The sequence below is a fragment of the Mauremys reevesii genome, linkage group 1 (genome assembly GCF_016161935.1).
Source record: "Mauremys reevesii isolate NIE-2019 linkage group 1, ASM1616193v1, whole genome shotgun sequence".
In the NCBI taxonomy this organism is placed as follows: domain Eukaryota; kingdom Metazoa; phylum Chordata; order Testudines; family Geoemydidae; genus Mauremys; species Mauremys reevesii.
This window is the reverse complement of record NC_052623.1, coordinates 231042206-231061452: the sequence shown is the minus strand read 5'-3', so window position 1 is coordinate 231061452 and position 19247 is coordinate 231042206. Positions and strand designations below refer to the sequence as shown.

Here is a 19247-nt window from a genome sequence, read left to right as displayed (position 1 = left end):
GACATTATTGATAACACCCCCAAGGCTCCAACATCCTCAATGAGCAATGGCTGCCTTATTCCCTGCCTCAGGGAAGGATGAAATTTTTAACAAGCAGAGTTACTCTTGGAATTTTTGATCAGGCCTACAAAACAAATGTTTTCTCATGTCCCCTTTCACAAACAATTCCTATCTATTATTATTCTACTATTATTATATACAGGCTGGCTCAAAGATTATGGGATGTATTGGCAAAAATTCTTCAGATAGACACAAACTCACTTGTTAAGTCATCTGCTCAATCTTCTGAGGCAGAAATAGAGCCCTACTGCAAGTTACTTTCAACAGTAGTCATTAGTTTATATTAGTTCCAACTTTCAAGACAATTTTTGCAAGGAAAAGGGCTAGAAAAGTTTTAATTAAAGAGCTGAAATTCTCTTAGGAGGCTAATTGGCTTGGTGCAACAAAACTTCTATTGTGGCTAGAAGAGTAGTCAGACTAATATACATAATTGAAAACAGTTAATCCATTTTGTTGTGCTGAGGTAGTTTTTATTTCTTGTTTTAAATTTAAGATTTATGGTATCAAAGGATAAAAATCATTGTCTTCTGACTGTATAGAATAGAAAAACAGTTAGCTGGCCAAAACTGTTCCATCCATAGCCCTTCTTGCCAAGACACATAATTTCTGTGAAGTCATGCCCCTTTCACGTACAGGGTTGAACCTAAAAATTCTTCTGAACTCTATCCCACACACTTCTTTTAACTGCTAGCAGAGGGCAGCAAGAGGCCAAATCTGACCAATCTAAACCCAGCCAACAAAAACTAGGTAAATGGTAGCTTCTTTTAAGGTTTCTGTGGACGTGAAAGAATAAGCATTCATTTATTTTTGTATATTTAAGTCCTCAAAGTGCTCTCTCAACTCATTTCCCGTAGAATTTTGAATCAAGTTCAAGGTCTCAATTCTTATCTGCAAGTGCTCAATGGCCTGGGCCCAGGATATTGAAAAGATCATGTAAAGCTTGAGGATGAAGCCCAGGATCAACAACTACACTCCTCTGGCACAATGGAACTCTCAACAGGAACAGTGAGGCTTGTCAGAGAGGGAAGTTAGATGGTTAAACTTTCCATTGTTTTTGACCTGGGCTGGTTTCAAAGATATTATACGGAAGCAAAATGATCTGATCTTACATCTACTAAGTGTAGTAACCTTTAATAAAGCGGATTACCCTCGTACCTCTCACTGTTTCCAGATGCTTCAAAATATGGAATGGAAATACTTTGTCTTGCAGCCACCTTATCAGCATAGGTTTCAGAGTGGTAGCCGTATCAGCAAAAACAACAAGAAGTCCTTGTGACATCTTGGAGACTAACAAATTTATTTGGGCATAAACTTTTGTGGGTTAAAACCTACTTCATCAGATGCATGGAGTGGAAAAAAAAACAGTAGGGAGATATAAATACACAGCATATGAAAAGATAGGAGTTGCCTTTCCAAGTGGGGGGGAGGGGCGGGTCAGTGCTAATGAGCCAATTCAATTAAGGTGGAAGTAGGCTATTCTCAACAGTTGATAAGAAGGGAGGAAAAATCACTTTTGTAGTGCTAATGAGTTCAATGTAATCAAGGTGGCCCATTTCAAACAGTTGACAAGGTGTGAGTATCAGCAGGGGGAAATTAGTTTTTGTAGTTACCCATCTATGCCAAGTCTTTATTCCTAATTTGATGGTGTCCAGTTTGCAAATTAATTCCAGTTCTGCAGTTTCTTGTTGGAGTCTGTTTCTGAAGTCTTTTCTGTTGAAGAACTGCCACTTTTAAGTCTGTTGTTGAGTGTCCAGGGAGATTGAAGTGTTCTCCTACTGGTTTTTTAATGTTATGATTCCTGATGACAGATTTGTGTCCCTTTATTCTTTTACGTAGAGACTGTCCAGTTTGGCCAATGTACATGGCAGAGGGGCACTGCTAGCACATGACGGCATATATCACACTGGTAAATGTGCAGGTGAACGAGCCCCTGATGGTGTGGCTGATGTGGTTAGGTCCTATGATTGTGTCCCTTGAATAGATATGCGGACAGAGTTGGCATCGGCATTTGTTGCAGGGTTTGGTTCCTGGCTTGTTGTTTTTGTTGTGTGGTGTGTAGTTGCTGGTGAGTATTTCCTTCAGGTTGGGAGGCTGACTGTAAGCAAGGACTGGCCTGTCTCCCAAGTTCTGTGAGTGAGGGATCGTCCTTCAGGATAGGTTGTAGATCCTTGATGCACTGGAGAGATTTTAGTTGGGGGCTGTAGGTGACAGCTAGTGGCTTTCTGTTACTTGCTTTGTTGAACCTGTCCTGTCGTAGGTGACTTCTGGGTACCCTTCTGGCTCTGTCAATCTGTTTCTTCACTTCACCAGGTGGGTACTGTAGTTGTAAGAACACTTGATAGAGATCCTGTAGGTGTTTGTTTCTCCATGTGAGGGATTGAAGCAAATGCGGTTGTATCTTAGAGCTTGGCTGTAGACAATGGATTGTGTGATGTGGTCTGGATGAAAGCCGGAGGCATATAGGTAAGTATAGTGGTCAGTAGGTTTCCGGTATAGGGTGGTGTTTATGGGACCATCGCTTATTTGCACTGTAGTATCTAGGCCAGAGGTTGGCAACCTTTCAGAAGTGGGGTGCCAAGTCGTCTTCATTTATACAATCTAATTTAAGGCTTCGCATGCCAGTAATACATTCTAATGTTTTTTAAAAGGTCTCTCTATAAGTCTATTATATATAACCAAACTACTGTTATATGTAAAGTAAACAAGGTTTTCAAAATGTTTCAGAAGCTTTATTTAAAATTAAATTAAAATGCAGATCTTATCAGTTTAGTGTGATCCTTGCCCTTGCTGAGTTTTCAAATGTCTGGCACGAATTTGGATACTTTAAGCTGCACACAGGCTTCTGAGTGATCAGTTGTTAACCAGCTCGGAGAGGGACAGATTTCATGTGTGAAAATACCTGTTCACACAGGTATGTGGATCCAAATGCTGAAAACATTGCAAATGCAATTTTCTTCAAATAATTAAATTTCACTGGCAGGGATGTCCAGCAGGTCAAAATAGAGGCCCTATGATCTCTCTTGGTAGCTTCAAGTGTGCTTCGCAAATCCACAAACTTTGATGCCCGCAATTCTGAGCTTTTTAACTGAATGAGCTGCATTTTGAAATCTTAAACACCCATCCACTGAAATACAGACAAATCCAAGTCGCTTTCGTTGAATTTTTCAGGTTTAATTAGAAAAGAAAGCATTGGGCCAAATCGCTGGAAATTTTGAAATCGGTAAGAAAATTCTGATTCCAGTTCTTGCATGTACATTCCAATCTCATCAACATTGACAGTGCAACGTGTCGATAGCTCTTTTATGTGTTGGAAGTAGCGGGAAGTCGAAGTTCGAATATCCTGAGAAAAAACTGCTAGTTTCACAACAAATGCTTTCCAGGCTTCAAAAAGATCCAGAACTGTTTGCCCTGCACCCTGGAGACAGAGGTTGAGTTTGTTTAGGTGAGCAGTGATGTCAGTTAGAAACATGAGCTTACACAGCCATTTGTCATCATCCAGTTCGGGGTAGTTTTGTTCTTTTTCTGACAAAAAAGGCCTTGATTGCATCAAAACAGTTTATAAAATGCACCAAAACCTTGCCATGACTTAGTCACTGAATGTTGCTGTGAAGTGGGATGTCATTATAAACACTGTCCAACTCTTCTAGCAGTGCTTGAAACTGTCTGAGTGAAAGCAGATGGAGCAACAAGGAAATTCACAATTCGCACCACTGTATTTATCACATTATTAAGCTCTAAATTAGAAATTTTAGCACACAGGTTTTCTTGATGGATGATGCAGTGAAATTTGACTGTCGGACGGCCAATTTGATCTTCCAGTAACTTTACAAATCCCTTCTGTTTTCTGACCCTGGCAGGAACACCATCTGTTGTCACACACAATATTTTTCTGATGTGAACTCCTCGTTCTTCAAAATGGTTTACAAAACTTTCCACTATATCTTCTCTCTTTGTGCCATGCAGGGGTTTTAGGCAACAAAGTTCCTCTTGGATTTCATCGGAAGCACAATATCTTGCAGCAACTGCCAAACGTGGAATGCCATTTGTATCCACGCTCTCATAAACTGCAACACTAAACACGGCTGTGTCTTTCAATGCAGTAGTCTGCTTTTCCTTGATGTTTTCTGCCATTTCACTTATGCGTGTCTCAACTGTTCTGGCAGAGACAGGCAGTTCTTTATTCTAGATACGATTGTATCTTTATTTGGCAAATCGTTGAACAAAATCTCCGAACTGCTAAGAAAAACTTTTATATACTTCCCATCTGTAAACGGCTTTCCATTTTTTGCAATGCACTGTGCAATCTTGTGTCTTCCTTCTGTAGCTTGATTTTTACTTACAGTTAAGCTTTTAAAAACACTGCTTTGCTTCTCATAGGCTGATCCTGCCTTTTTGATTCAGTCTTGCCTGCTTCATCGAGAGGTTTTCTTGTGCTTTGTATCAAAATGTCGTCGAACACTTGATGTGCAACAAACAACACTTTCATAACAGAAAGCACAAATAGCATGGTCCTTCTTTTCAATAAATCCAAATGCGCCTGTCCAAGCAGGCTGAAATGATCGGACATCTAGCTTCGCTTTCTTAGGAGCTGCCATATTGTCAAATGTTCCCGTCAACTCTCAGTGAGGAAAAAAAATGGCGATAGAAGGCAGGCACAAGGTCAAACGCAGTGTGGTCTGATATAAGCAATTTTAAGATGGGGGGGGGTGCTGAACTGCACTCCCTCTTGCCTCATGTGCAACCCTCACTGTCCCAGGCTGGGGAGGCTGCAGAGCACTGATCCAAGGCCAGGAGCAGAGCCCAGGCCGGCCTGCTGACACTCCAGGCCAGAAAGCAGGCTGGGCAAGGCTGGAGATCCAGACCCTGGCTGGCTGGAGGTCAGCGGCTGGAACCCCAGATCGGCAGCTGAGGTGAGTGGAGCTGGTGGCTGGTAGGGCTAAGCAGGGCCAGATGCCTGATCCTGTCTGGCAGGAGGTCTGCACTGGAACTTCCAACTGGAAGCAAGGTGAGTGGGGCTGCGGTGGCAACCCTGGCTGGCAAAGGACCAGCAGCTGAAACCCCAGAGCAGCGACTGAGTGGCTCAGTCTGCCACCACTCTGGGGTTTCCACCGCCGACTCCTGCCAGCTGGGGTCTCAACCTGCTGCCAGCCTGGGGTTCCTTCACCCAGGCCAGCAGCAGGCACTGAGTGGGACTGGTGGTGGGACCCTGGCTGGCAAGGGGCCAGCAGCGGGAACCCCAGAGCAGTGGCAGGCTGAGCTCTGGGGTTTTGGCTTCTGGTTCCTGCCAGCTGGGGTCTCAGCCTGCTGCCAGCTTGGGGTTCCTTCACCCAGGCCATCGGCAGGCACTGAGTGGGACCGGCGGTGGGACCCCGGCTAGCAAGGGGCCAGCAACGGGAACCCCAGAGTTGCGGCGGGCTGAGTGGCTCAGCCCGCGCTGCGTGCAATCAAAAAATCAGCTTGCATGCATGCCACCTTTTGGCATGTGTGCCGTAGGTTGCTGACCCCTGGTCTAGGCAGTGGATCTCTTGTGTGGACTGGTCCAGGCTGAGGTTGATGGTGGGGTGGAAATGTTGAAATCCTGGTGGAATTCCTTAAGGGCCCCCTTCCCATAGGTCCAGATGATGAAGATGTCATCAATGTAGCGCAAGCAGAGTAGGGGCATTAGGGGACAAGAGCTGAGGAAGCATTGTTCTAAGTCAGCGATAAAAATGTTGGCATACTGTGGGGCCATGCAAGTACCCGTAGCAGTCCCGCTGACTTGAAGGTATAAATTGTCCCCAAATCTGAAATAGTTGTGGGTAAGGACAAAGTCCAGGTTTGCTGTGACATTATCGGGGATACTGTTCCTGATGGCTTGTAGTCCATCTTTGTGTGGAATGTTGATGTAGAGAGATTATATATCCATAGTGGCGAGGATGGTGTTTTCTGGAAGATCACCAATAGATACTAGTTTCCTCAGGAAGTCAGTCATGTCTCGAAGATAGCTGGGAGTGCTGGTAGCATGGGGCCTGAGGAGAGAGTTTACATAGCCAGACAATTCTGTTGTCAGGGTGCCAATGCCTGAGATGATGGGGCATCCAGGATTTCCAGGTTTATGGATCTTAGGTAGCAGATAGAGCCCCAACCAAGGGTAGTCTATGGGTGTGTCTGTGTAGATTTGTTCCTGTGCTTCTTCAGGGAGTTTCTTGACCAAATGGTGTAGTTTCGTTTGGTAACCCTCAGTGGGATCAGAGGGCAATGGCCTGTAGAATGTGATGTCAGCGAGTTGCCTAGCAGCCTCTCGTTCATATTCCGACCTATTCATGATGACTCCAGCACCTCCTTTGTCAGCCTTTTTTATTATGTCGTCAGAGTTGTTTCTGAGGCTGTGGATGGCATTGTGGTCTGCTTGGCTGAGGTTATGGGGCAAGTGATGCTGTTTTTCCACAATTTCAGCCCATGCACGTTGGCGGAACCACTCTATGTACAAGTCCAGTCTATTGTTTTGACCTTCAGGAGGTGTCCATGCAGAATCCTTCTTTTTGTAGCGTTGGTAGGAAGGTTTCTGTGGGTTAGTGTGCTGTTCAGTGGTGTATTGGAAATACTGAGTCGGAGATGTCAAAAGTAGGAATTTAGGTCACCGCAGAACAGTATCATGTTCATGGGGGAGGTGGGGCAGGAGAGGCCCCAAGATAGGACAGACTCTTCTTCCCGGCCAAGAGTATAGCTAGATAGATTAACAATATTGTTGGGTGAGTTAAGGGGACCACTGTTGTGGCCTCTTGTGGCATGAAGAGTTTAGATAGTTTAGTGTCCTTTTTCCGCTGTAGAGAAGCAAAGTGTGTGTTGTAATGGCTTGTCTAGTTTTTGTAAAGTCCAGCCACGAAGAAGTTTGCATGGAAGGTTGTTTTTTTTATGAGAGTTTCCAGTTTTGAGAGCTCATTCTTGATCTTTCCGTTTGCTGTATAGGATGTTGATCAGGTGGTTCTGCAATTTCTTTGAGAGCGTGTGGCACAATCTCTCACCATAGTCTGTGAGGTATGTTGATTGTAATGGATTTTTTAACCTTCAGTCCTTTTTGGTATGATGTCCATCTGTTTGCATTTGGAAAGGAAGATGTCTGTCTGTATCTGCACAAGTTTTTTCATGAAGTTGATGGATTTCCACTTCATACGGCTAAATTCAGTGCCTTGCATAGTGACAGGTTTCAGAGTGGTAGCCATGTTAGTCTGTAGCAGTAAAAACAACGAGGAGTCCTGGTGGCACCTTAGAGACTAGCACATTTATTTGGGCAAGGTGCCATAAGGACTCCTTGTTTTTCCTGATACAGCATTGACATACAAGAAACTTCCTACAGCAACATGAATGAAATATCATCAGAGCTAGAAATGTAATATATAAAACAAAAATGATTGCATTATTCTCTGCTGTACAAAGTCCTGACATGGCCCCCTTCCCATAAAATACAGCCTAAAACATCTTCACAATAAAGTTTTCATTTAGGTCTTGGACAGTCTGGAAAGTGTTTTTCAATTGTAATAAGCAGGACTTTTTTTTCGCAGATCTTCAGCCATGCCATCAGGGGCTCGTTCACCTGCACATCTACCAACGTCATATGTCGTCATGTGCCAACAATGCCCCTCTGCCATATACATTGGCAAACCAGACAGTCTCTATGCAAAAGAATAAATGGACACAAATTTGACATCAGGAATCATAACATTCAAAAACCAGTGGGAGAACACTTCAACCTATCTAATCACTCAGTGACAGACTTGAAGATTGCAATTTTACAACAAAAAACTTCAAAAACAGACTCCAAAGAGACTGAACTTGAATTAATATGCAAATTAGATACAACTAACTTAAGTTTGAACAGAGACTGGGAATGGTTGGGCCATTACACTAATTGAATCTATTTCCCCATGTTAAGTATCCACATACCTTCTATGGGTCATCTCGATTATCACTTAGTTTTTTTTCTCCTGCTGATGATAGCTCATCTCAATTGATTGGCCTCTTACAGTTGGTATGGCTACTTCCACCTTTTCACGTTCTCTGTATGTATAAACATCTTCTTGCTGTATGTTCCAGTCTATGCGTCTGATGAAGTGGGCTGTAGCCCACAAAAGCTTATCCTCAAATAAATGTGTTAGTCTCTACGGTGCCACAAGTACTCCTGGTCTTTTTGCAAATAGACTAAAGAAACTGAGTTCTACAAAGTTTTCAGATATGAAAAATATAAAATTTTGTGATGCACCAAAAGTTAAACTATTGCTTTAAAATGTAAGTGCAACTCTAATTTTGCTTGGTAGTAGCTACTTTTTCTCAGACTTTTGCCTAGAACTTGCTTATTCCATCTGCAAAAACAACATGGTAACTGCTAAAGAAATAAAATAACACATTTGTAAAGATACAAAACCCAACAGACTTTATACTTTTAAGTATACTGTACTTACCCTAAACATTACTGCTTATCAGCCAATAATAGAACTTTATTTTTCAGATGGATTAAAAGTAGTTTCCAACATTAACCCAAACACTTTTTAAAGTGAATTTTTGAGCCTTACAGAGGCCAGCTTGACAGTCTTAATTAATGTCTTCTTCAGTTTACCTAGAGAATAGTAACTGTGACATACCCAGGGTAAGATCCAGATTTATGAGTTAGTTGTATCTCCCTGTCCTCTAACCTGGATGACTATTCACTGCTTTGCAGCTGTAGCCATCACTCCTGAGCTGCTCACTAACAGCCAGCAGCGTGCAGTCACTCCCAGCTATATTGTGAAAATGCTGCAGCCAGCCACTCTTGAATGACTCTGCAGGGTCACCCCAACATTCCCCAGTCCCAGATTTCCCCCCAGAATGTGTATCTTGTACTGCCCAGCCTTTCCATGGACAATACATCCTTACATAAATTTTGTCATTTGATAGTAAAAATGATATGCACACCTTGCTGATCCAAATGGAGTTTCCCAAACACTTCAGTTCAAACACACTGGATTAGATAAAACAACGAAACAAGTTTAACTACACAGATTTTAAGTGTGTGGAGGGTTGGTCACAGAAACCCCCTGGGAGATGCCAACCGATGTGCCAAGACTACCTCTGTTCCTGCTTCCCCTGCCAGCTCGGGACCCCAGCACTCTGTCTTGCTGAGCCAGACCCTCCCGTCTGCTCCAACAAAGACCCAGGGTCTGAATTACTTGCCCCAAAGCTGCAGGTTTACCTGAAAGCAGCTAACAGAAGTGTTCCTGTCTTTAGCACTCAGATGCCCAACTCCCAATGGGGTCTAAACCGAAATAAATCCGTTTTACCCTGTATAAATCTTATGCAGGGTAAACTCATAAATTGTTTGCCCTCTATAACACTGATAGGGAGATATGCACAGTTGTTTGCTCCCCCAGGTATTAATACATACTCTGAGCTAATTAATAAGTTAAAAAGTGATTTTATTAAATACAGAAAGTAGGATTTAAATGGTTCCAAGTAGTAATAGACAGAACAAAGTAAGTTACCAAGCAAAATAAAATTAAATGTGCAAATCTATGTCTAATCAAACTGAATACAGATAATCTCACCCTCAGAGATGCTTCAGTAAGTTTTTTCCCCCAGATTGGACACCTTCCAGGCCTGGGCACAATTCTTTCCCCTGGCACAGTTCTTGTTCCAGCTCAGGTGATAGCTAGGGGATTCTTCATGATGGCTCCTCTCCCTTTGTTCTGTTCCATCCCTTTATATATCTTTTGCATAAGGCGGCAATCCTTTGTCCCTCTCTGCGTTCCCACCCACTCCTTCTCAATGGAAAGACACCAGGTTAAAGATGGATTCCAGTTCAGGTGACATGATCACATGTCACTGCAAGACTTCATTGCCCATTTGCCCGCACACATGTATACAAGAAAATTTACAGGCAAACACAGCCATCTGCAGACAATTGTCCTGGTTAATGGGAGTCATTAAGAGTCCAAACCACCATTAATGGCCCACACTTTGCATAATTACAATAGGCCCTCAGAGTTATATTTCTAATTTCAGATACAAGAGTGGTACATTTATACAAATAGGATAAGCTTTGTAATGATACCTTACAAGAGACCTTTTGCATGAAGCATATTCCAGTTACATTATATTCACTCATTAGCATATTTTTATAAGACCATATAGAGTGCAACGTCACAAAGTGAACACAAGTAATGAGGCATAAAAGTCAAAACTGGTTACAAGAAAAATAAAAGTAAAATGCAACTAGTGCCCAACTTAACCAACTAAGGTAGATTCAAAGCAAAGTCTCTCTCACCACGTTTCAGCACTACTACTGGCTGAACTTTTCAGTGAGGCTCCCTCCACCAGTCCAACAGTGCTGCTTTTGTCAGGTGTTGTGAATGCCATAAAGAGAAAGAAAAGACAGGAATATTTGGGGTGTTTACCCTTCCTTTTTATAGTCCTCTTCCTCCTTTGAGAAGCCTCTTCAGGCAGGCAACATGGTGACAGGCAGACTGTGTGTATGGAAATCCCATGCTGTTCCCTTGCTAAAATGTAGATTTTTTTTTTTTGCTGCTGTCCCTTTTCTGCTGAATGAATAGCCACTGAGTAGGTGATGGTTCATTTGACCTTGTTCATACCTGGCTGAGGCTTCAGCTTGCCCCTTGTCTCTGCGGACCTGGTTTGACAACTCCTCAGGTTGGAATCTTATACTTTACATACAATGTTGGCACACCCATTTTACCAGGACAATAATAATCAGCTAATTATGAGTTTTCAAATAATACCTCACAAGGCATACGTTGTAAAAAATATTATTGCAATAGTGTGCAAGGGATAAACAAAGTAAGAGGTGTCCTTGTGCTGACCTGGAAAGGACCACCTCAAGGTCTCCATGTTGCAAAGTACTTATGGACACAAAGTACAGCTCACTTCTGAGGCCATGTCACAGCAGTTATCTAGTAATTATTTTTGCTTATTACCATTCTAGGCCAGAGTTGAACTGGTCACTCAGGACTGAATGGTTCTGTAAGTGGGATGGATTGATTTAAATCAAAATGATTTAAATAATCAAGCAGGAAACCTTGATTTAAATCATAGATTTTAATTTCATTTTGCATATGTACCGGTACTTCAGTTAGGTTTCTAAAGAACAGTTGATACTCATTGACTAGTAAACATTAAAATGTTGATTTGCAACTAAACACAGCCTTTACACTAAACTTGGTACTTTTGGGTTGCTAGAAGGCTACACTTGTACACAATGTTTTAAGCAATTATAGAGCTTAACGTACATTAAGATTAGAAAATTGTGAGTGATTCTGTGACAGGATGTACCAGTCTGTCCTTGCTTATCAGGCATTGCCACTCTGACACACCCAACTGAAGGAAGTGTCATTTGGGAAGAGGAGCAGTGAAGTTTGACCTCCAAGCACTGCCTAGAGAAGGCATCCAGGCTACATCTGCACTACACTGTAAACTTGGACTCAGATTCAGGTTTGAACCCAACATGCCCTACCATCCACACACAAATCTGACTTGGGCCAACAAGCCCTCAGGAGCTGGGTCCTAGGACCCAGATGGGGTGGGGGGTGAGCCGAGTCCCCTTGGGACTCAGGTCCAAGCCCTGTCACTTTGCAGTGTGTATGTGGCTGAAGCCTGGATCCCCAGACTTGTATCCAGAGATTCCACCAACACTACCCCAAAATCCTTTAGGCCTGTGTTTCACAGCTCTTCTACCCCAAAACTTCCCAATCAATTCTCAGAAACCAGATGAACCCCCCCTTTTTTTCAAATACAGCTCAAATGCAGCTGCTTGGCATTTAACTCTTGCTTTCAACACTGACTGGTCATCTGGAAGCATATTTAACATTCTGTGTCAGCTATGGCCACAAACAGGAAGAACCTTTGCATCAGGCATTCTGGTAACTTGCCATAGGAACACAACTGAATTCTGATAAATATCTGGTGCAAGGTGAGCAAGACTTCAGTAAGAGTGCAAGAAATGATTATGTGTACAAAGACATTTTAAATAGAACTGAGATGCTGAGGATCTTCCAGACTGCCAATCAGGACAGAGATCAAGTCAAGTGGTTTAAAATTGACTACAGGAAGGTCAGGGATAGTAATGGCACCTCTGGGAACTCATCTTCTACTTGCCACTTTTACTAGCAATTTGACTGGGTGCTGAGGGTTTCAGTGAGCACTGAGCCCACAGGGGTGCATGACAATCTATGCAGGGAAAGCACCCTCGTAAGTCTGGACAAGAGAAGACTAAGTGGGGGTCTTGATAACAGTTTTCAAGTATTTAAAAGGTTGTTTCAAGGAAGAGGAAGAAAAATGGTTCTCTTTAACCTCCGAGGCTAGGACAAGAAGCATTTGTCCTAAATTGCAGCAAGGTCAGTTTAGGTTGGACATGAGGAAAACTGCCTAATGGCCAGCGTGGTTAAGCACTGGAATAAATTGCCCAGGGAGGCTGTGGACTCTCTGTCATAGGAGATTTTTAAAAGCAGGTTAAACAAACACCTGTCAGGGATAGTCTAGATAATACTTAGTCCCGCCTTGAGTGTAGGGGACTGGATTAGAAGACCTCTCAAGGTGCCTTCCAGTCCTATGATAAGGATTGCTTGCTTCTTCTAAAGGGGAGTGCTGGGTGAACCTGGGGAAGGAGAGTTCCTCCCTTGTCTTAACCACAAATGCTCAGCCCTGGGTGAGAGCCTAACAATCCCATTTCACCTTCAGTTAAAGAGTGTGATACGAACTGTTTATTTTTGCTGTGGAGATTAAAAGCAGAGGTGGCCATTTTGAGATGAATTTCAATTAATTAAGGGGGACCTTGCTGTATGAGACGCTTTGCTTCTTGGTGAGCTCGAATGAATGCATTTCTTATTTGCTAGATCAATTTTCTACTTGTGATTTGTATCAAAATGTATTTGGACAGAAAATGGAATTCAATTAGAAATGTACAAAACAGTATTTTAAAATAGGGGTTTTTGTTAGTTTGGTGCAATAAGGGAAAGATTTCTGGGACTAATGTGAGGGCTGGAGCACTGAGGTTCAGTGGGAGAGGCAAAATATTTAAGCCAGTAAGGAAGGGGGTCTCTGGGGCTAAGGAGGGCTTTGGGGGTGAAATATCAGGACAGATGGGGGATTCTTGGGGCTATAGAGGTCTGATGGAGGGCAGCGAGGGTGTGCTGGAGTAGGAAGCCCCCTACGGGTTGGAACAGTTGGGATGTCCCATGGGATTTGTGTAACTGAATGGGGATGGAGAAGTGTGAGTTATCTGAGGGATGCAGTACTGGGTTAATTTCAAGGGAAGAACCTTAAGGTACTGTTTGGGGTATTCTAGGATGGTTCACTGCGGCAGGCAGTGGTAACTATCTCATGGAAAAATGAATAATGTTTAATAAAATGTGGTATAGATAAAGTGGGATTTATACTTTATCTATTGTCAGATGCTGTAAATTATTAAAGTAAATGTAATATAATGAAACAAAATAATTTAAAGGGACAAAACAGTAAGAAGTTGATGGACCTATATCTATGCCTTACTTACCATGAGGGCATCTCTGCTCCTTGCAGCCACCGTGTAAACTACATTGGCATGATTCTTTAGATCACCCCTTTTCCAGGGTGGGTTGGTCCTTGACCCCTTTTCTGCAACTGCCTACAGGCTTCCTGCCAAGAGTGCTGGTTGGCAGAGCTCAGGAAGGCAGAACTATTGACAACTTTGGCTGCTACCTGAAGCCCCAGCCCTTGTTGTATCCACAGCCAGTGGCCCCCTGCACCTCAGAACCAGGCCCTTCAAGAGAAGTTTGGTGCATCGTTGCTGCCCCCCCTTCACTTTATTCACACCGCTATGACTGCTGTTCCCAGGTACCCGATACCAGGGGCGGCTCTACGATTTCCGCTGCCCCAAGCACAGCGGCACGCTACGGGGGGCGCTCTGGCGGTCGCTGGTCAGACGTGCCTGCGGGAGGTCCACCGGAGCTGCCTGCCGCCCTCCCGCGGGACACCGCCCCAAGCCCGCGCTTGGCGCGCTGGGGTCTGGAGCCGCCCCTGCCCGATACAATTGCCTGTGTCCCATCTCCCTCCGTCCCCGTCAACCCCACGGCTGACCAGCACATGGCAGGCTGGGGAGGGACGTGACAGGGGTGTTCATCCAAGTCATCTCCCGAGTCACGTGCTTTGGCTGGGCCCGCAGCGCTGAGCCGGGGGTAAGCGCGCTGCCCTGCAGGGAGGCGGCGGGCCCCGCGCTATCACGGCTGCGGGGGGGGGGTCCAGGGGACACGAGTGGCGCGGGCCTCACCCCGGTGCCCGCATCCCACCAGCCTCGTGGGCAGCCTCCTCGGAGGCGCCAAGGCGTCGACTGAACCTCGCCTTAGCGGGCCCCGCAGGCAGCGGCTGCCCGACATCAGCAGACGGCGCCCGGGGAAACCCGGGGGGAGGGGCAGCCCGCCGCTTCCCTGAGCCCGCGCGCTCCAACCTGACTCAGAACGCGCGCGGGACCGGGAGCCTCACCCCCCCCAACGCCACGTGACCGGCAGGAGGCGGAGCGGCGTGAAAGCCACATCCGGGTGAGACGCTGCCCTGCCCGTGCGTGACTAAGTGTGAGAGCGGGTCGCACGCGTGAGAGGGAGGGGAGGTGGCTGCCGTGCGGAGTAGTGACGTACCCACGCAGACACGTACGCCCGGCCCAGGACGGGGGGGGGGGCAACTGGAGTGAACCACCGTCGGCGACAGGTAATAGAATGTAGGGAACGTTCTAAACACCAACGGTTTCAACGGCTACGAAGGTGGGGGGAGGGCGGGGGTGAGGCCAGACCCTGCATCTTGCCTGGGAACCTGTTCGCCCTCTGGGTTGTCTCGGATGAGATCAGTTTGCCAGGCGCTTCAGTGGGAGAGTCCAGCAGCTCCCTGAACAGCCTGGCTGAGCCTCAAGGGGGTGTCACAGGCCCCCTCCTTCTCTCACCCCTGGGGCAGGCGTTGGGGAGACAGCCGCAGGGCGAGAGCCTCGCTGCTGTTGCAGGGGGTGGCCTCATAAGGGCTGGTCTCCTGTGCCTGTCCATTTCTGTGAGGGGATGCTGCACTCCTACCTACTGGTGCTGCTGCCAAGGACCTCACGCCAGGGCATGCACGCCCCTGGTTCTCACAGACCACATGGAGGAAGGGAGGTTACCCAATGAGGTTGACAGTATTTCACTGGAACTGCAAAATCCTTCATATCCTGTGCCTTAAAATTAATATTTCTCAGTGTGGTCGAGTGGTTACAGTGTTAGCCTGGGAATCTGGAGACCTGGGTTTAATTTCCTGCTCTGCCACAGACTTTCCTGTGTGACCTGGTATGAGTCCCTTTGTCTTTCTGTGCCTGTGTTCCCTCTCTGTAAAGTGGGGATAATTGTATGCACTTCACAGACGTAGTGTGAGGATACATGTTAAAGGCTGTGAGGTGCTCAGATACTGTGGTAATGGGCTCTTCTTCCAACCCACTCAGATTACTGATGGCTGACAGTGTGTCTGTTTCCTTGAAATATTATTTCAGTGGCCTTGAGGCATCAATTTCTCTATTGGTGGAAAGGGTGGAGCTAAATGAGTAAAAAAATCTACTTTGGCAAATAGGGAACTTCCCTGCCGCATGGTGAGTAGGATGCGAGGTGCTAAAGTCATCAATTTATGAAGACTTCGTGTGTGTTAAAGAGGTAGATTTCTAGAGCTTAAGGTAGAGAACCATAACTTGCCAACGTGTCTGCTGCCAGATGTTTATAATACCCCAGTCCATAGCAGCAAAGTGAAGCTAACAAGATCCTGGTCAGTTTTGCTCCTGTTCACAGTAGCAGTGAAACTGCCAGTGATCATGTCAATTTCACTTTGTTGCTAGTTAGCACTGCTACCAGTATCAGAGAGCTTCCCTAAGGATTGCAAACAGTGGCAAAGGAGGGGTGGGTGGGGGGGGGGGAGAGGAGAGAGCTACAGGTGTGGCAGAATAATCAGGAGGTTTTGGTTGAGGAAGATGAAGTCAATTCTATGTAATGCTTCAGCTGACCAATATTCTCACTTTTGAGTGTTGGCTTCCTAGTGAAGTGAATCTCAGCAGACAGGTGATGATTTTTGGTTCCTAAAGGCAGAATTTGGCAGTCCTTTACTTACATTTACATATCAATGTCTGACCTTAACTTAACTTCCCTCTCACTTCTTTTTGACTCTGTCTTCAATCATGGCTCTTCTCTGTGGACTACTTTGCTTGTCTTGTGGATATTCTTTCCAATGTCTCTGTCATCCAGTCCAGTCCAGATTAGTATATATTGTTTGGCAATTTGCCTCAATGCTTCAGTGTGGTTTTGGTCAGCACCCATATTTCAGTGCTTTTGTGCCCAGTTTTCAGCACTTCAGTTCTCGTCTTTGTCCTTCAGCACCTTTTTTTGAGCACTTTGGTGCCTATCTCCATGCTTATTTCAGAGTATTTTGATGCCAGTTTTTTCCCAGATGTTTTGCACTCATTTCCTTGTATTGTTGATGTTTCCATGGTTGGCTTCATCACATCAGTGCCTGTGGGTAAGTACTTAAGCACCAGTTGGCACAAGTGGCTTTGGTATTTGGTTATATTATTTTTACTGAACAGTTTCCTCAAACATTAAGGCAGAAAGAACACTATTTAGCAGGTTCAAAGGATATCTGAGTGGTAGAACCAGATCAGTAGTGAATGAGTATGACTGCTGTGTTGCATTTACAGTCTAACCAGCAAATACAGAGGTGTTCAGTGTGCAAACATCTGCCACTTTGGTAATGAGGAAACATGGGGAACATCTTCTTTTCAAGGCATTGTAGGGAAACTCCCCAAAGTCTGGCACAAAATCATTCTAGACTGCTTCAAAAGGGAAGCTGCTGAGTACAGTGTGTGTGTGTACCCTCTGCATCAACACACACCTAGCTTCCTCCTGATATGTCCTTGAGAGTCAAAAAGCCCTGTGCCATCACTCTTATATCCCAAAATTTGAGACTTCAGGTCTCAGTGTTGAAATTTTTGATGCTTAGTTCTCATGTACCTGATGAGGTGGATCCTTGACACAAAAGATTGAGGCAGGGGGTATTGAAAGAGAACCCACTACTTTCTTCTGACACACTGCAGTCACATCCCTGCAATTCAGTCATTTCCACTCCTGGAATTCCTGCTTCTGCATATTCCCAGCTTGGGGCTAAAAACTGATTTATGGTATTACTATATGCTACAAGGCTGACATTTTCCCAATAACAGCTTTGAGGCATTTCTATTGTCCGTCACTTGTCTGGAGCGCTCAGAGCAGTTTGAATCCTTTTTGTATGAAAGGTGATGCCTGCTCCCTTGGAGTTTCCTCCTTGGCACATAAAGCTCTGGCTTTGATGCCAGCCCCTTTGTCCCTCTTATGTTGGGATTCCGGCACGACAACTGCTAGAATGTCATGAAGCCTTTGATGTTCCAGGTCCTTTCATTGAGTAGACAATTTCAGATGCTTGTGTGGTGTAAGTTGAGGTTCAGGAGGAAAATATAATTAGATGGAGTCATAAGTGCCAGAGGATTGCACTGATGCTACATGTAAACCAAGGCAGAAAAGCAACTGGATAACAACCTGCTGGGCAGGATCCAGCATGCTCCCAACTTTTACAGACGCTGCTAAGACATCTAAGTTTGGTGTGTCTGAGGAGTTTGGCTGATTCCTGCAGGCTTTTTGAAAGTCATCTACCAGAAGGACTTAAAACAGCAACTGGAAAAAGTTTGTGGTGTGGTGCAGACAAACCCCCATCAACCTCCAAACTTATATTGCATACAGATTTCTTGCCACATTCTTCAACCAAGTGTCTCCAAATTTATTTGACAGCTATTTCAGCCTATTGTGCACTGGTAGATAAGTGTTTCTGTAGACTTTTATTGTCAGATTCATGCAGGGCTTGATCCTTTTTCAAATGCCTATATTAAAAAGCTCTTTCTTTCATTGAGTATTAATGTGGTGCTGATGAAACTCCTTTTGAACTTGTTTCTTACATGAAGAGTCTTATTCCTGGTGTGTGATTTCCATCTTACAGAGTGAATGAACTTAATCCACTTTGTCATACATTTGTTTCTTTTAGAATAGCTAAATTTATGGATGTTTTGTATTTGCTCTCCTCTTTCAGTCATCCTGCATAACATCTAGAATTGCGAAGGAAGCATCTTCTCCCTCCACTGTGTTTGCAAAATAAATACAGAAAAGCTTATTGGCGCATTAGCCTTATTGTTTCTGCTTCTTTGAGTTTTATTTTCATTTGATTTTTCTCTTGGACATCACTTAAGCCATGCACCTTATCCCCAGAATTGAGAATCTTGGAGGGATGCTATTTTTATCTTCTCTTAAGATATCATTCCAATAGGCTTTCTATTCACCTGCTCACTACCCTCAGAGTTTGGTATAATTGCTCTAGAAAATGATGCTTTTGTGTTTTTTCTTGAAACAATAGTTTTTGTTTCCAATGTTTTCTTTTAATGTAGTGGTTTATTTAGGGAGACTGTGCCTCCAGCTCAGTAAGAAACTTCTAAGAAACTTAGAAGAGAAATGGTTAAACTCAGAGAGTTGCATGGGCAGGAGAGCCATCAGAAGTTGGGTGCTGGCTTAGATTCCATCCTACTACTGCTCGCCTTATGGACCAAAAGTTAAGACCTTAGGAGTTCTGCATATCTCATCCTAGGGAATTAAGATTTAGGAGTGTGAATCTCATTGGAATGGTATCTTCAGAGAAGCCGACTTAAATATCTGTAACTTTCCCTTCCAGCAACCAGAGCAGTCATTTTGAATTTTGACTTCATAATTTATTACGTCTACTTGCTTGAAGCTTATTAAACAGATGAAGTTCCTAGGGAAAGCACTCTGGTAGAATTTCGAGCACTCTACACTTTCCCAGCAGCTGGGTGTGGGAGCTGCTTACTAGGACCTTGCTTGTAGGTCTGAGAGTAATCTTTCATATTGGGCTCAGGCTAGTAGGTGTCATTTAGTAAATTTTTCAAGCCATGGAAACAGGGTTAATAATAATGACTTATGGAACTGATGAGCCGTAATATTAATAAATCTCTTTGGGATTCTCAGAGAAAGTGGTATATAGAAGTGAGACGTATTATTTAGATTATTATTGTTATCTGTTTCTTTGAGATGGGCTTTCAAATCATCATAATGGCACTATATATGCTAAGTGATAAAGTTGCAACTTAATTCTAAAAGTCA

General features: G+C 44.2%; 1 protein-coding gene across 11 annotated transcripts in view; it reads left to right on the top strand.

Moving 5' to 3' along the window:
• The first annotated feature begins 14496 nt into the window (after positions 1-14496).
• Positions 14497-19247, top strand: part of CCDC91 (coiled-coil domain containing 91) — a 345954-nt gene continuing 341203 nt past the window's right edge. For 4 of the 11 annotated variants that reach the window (XR_005588369.1, XR_005588368.1, XM_039500949.1 and 1 more), the window contains exon 1: positions 14608-14763. The gene's annotated coding sequence lies outside the window, so the exon portion shown is untranslated. The other 7 variants (XM_039500861.1, XM_039500908.1, XM_039500870.1 and 4 more) reach the window with 6 other exon arrangements.